We start from the raw sequence: 1,697 nt of genomic DNA, 5'->3' as shown, positions 1-1,697 counted from the left end.
GCATATTTGAGAATTTTTCCTTATTTTTTTTAAAAGGCAGTTGTGTTACCATTTACTAACAATTGTTCTCGTGAGATTGTTTCTTGTTGTAACTTAGGCTACTTATTTTATTAATATTTGATTGTTTACAGACTAAATATGGAATACATACGACTGTGTAGATTTCTACAAACAACGTGCATTTGATCATCCGTTGTTGAAGGACCATAATTTTCATCCTGAGGCATATCTCTACTCTCTTTTCATTTCATTATCATTTTGTATATGGATATTATATTATTGACATGTAATTAATTTAATATTTGATTAAACAGATGAAACCTATTTTATCAAGAATTAATAAAGATTCACCTTTCTCATCGGCAACTAATAGGTCATCGACAAAAAGGTCAAAAGACGGAGGATGACCTTTTGGAACTATTCATGTTAAGAGAATTACAAAGGATGACCTTATAAGATTAAGAAATATGCCCCGCCAGAAGATGTCACATTTGTCGATGAATATGATGTTGTAAGATGATTTATGCAATTTACTGTTATATATCTTGAATATTTCAAATCTAAACATAAGTTTATTATCTAATGTAGAACAACAATAATAGTGAACCAAATGGAAGATACATATCTTCAAAAGGATATAAGGTGGTATATGTCTATAAAAAATGTTCTTCTGATTTCCATGTTTTATTTAATTGGATTTGAAGTAATAAAGGAACAAGTTATTCATAGGTTAATCTGGGTACTCTGTAAGATTTACTAAAAATAATTAACTTTTTTTATTTAGGTTGCAATAGCTCGAATTTCATATAATCCAAATAGCAAGTTTGCGGGAGCCGGAATGTATACTGCTTTGTACAATCCTCAAGTTAAAGGACAATAACACAGTGGATCTCGACTAAAAATTCATAAAGGATCCAATATCTTACAAGTTGGTTGGAGAGTAAGTTTATATCAATTTTTTTTATTCCATTATTCTATCGTTTTGTGGAAGATGGATGTGTGTTAACCATTGAATATTGTGCTTTTAAGATGTATACTAGAAAATTTGTTATTAAATCCTCAATATTTTATAACTATAATATAATATCTCTGTTTCGTGCTTTAGGTGGACCCAACGTTATACAGAGATACTAAAACTAGGTTTTTTATACATTTCCAGGTAACTATCTTTTGTACCATGATGATTTCCCTGTTGAGTTCATTAAACTAGTACATCTTTTAGGGTGTGTTTGGTATGAAGGAAACCATTTTCAATTTTTCCAAATTTAGTTGGTTTAAATATTTTGGAAAATATTTTTCAAATCAACTTAATTTCCTCAAATTTAAGAAAAATGACTTCCCTTAAAAAATAAAGAAAAACATTTTTCAAAAGCCTACTTCATCCTAAAATTACAATATCTTTTTTCTTACCCTACCCCATACTCACCCGACCCTCCACATCCAAAAAAATAAATTAAAATTTTCTTTTTTTTTTAATTTCAAATAATTTTTTACCCTTATCCCCAACCCCCTACCCCCAAACTAGCCCCCCTCTACAAAAAAATAAATAAAAAAAAATTGAAAAATATTTCAAATTTAAAGATTTTTTACCTCATCCAACCCCTATTATGCCTGCCCCCTCCCCCCGCCCAAAAAAATCGTTTTGGCATTTTGTTTCAAATGTTTAAAATTTCATTTTTACCCCATCCCATGCCCTA

General features: G+C 29.6%; 1 pseudogene; it reads left to right on the top strand.

The window, feature by feature from the left end:
• Positions 1-314: 314 nt before the first annotated feature.
• Positions 315-1,697, top strand: part of LOC125873756 (uncharacterized) — an 8,717-nt pseudogene continuing 7,334 nt past the window's right edge.

This window comes from Solanum stenotomum, chromosome 8, assembly GCF_019186545.1.
Source record: "Solanum stenotomum isolate F172 chromosome 8, ASM1918654v1, whole genome shotgun sequence".
NCBI lineage: Eukaryota > Viridiplantae > Streptophyta > Magnoliopsida > Solanales > Solanaceae > Solanum > Solanum stenotomum.
This window is presented reverse-complemented; position numbering and strand designations above follow the sequence as displayed.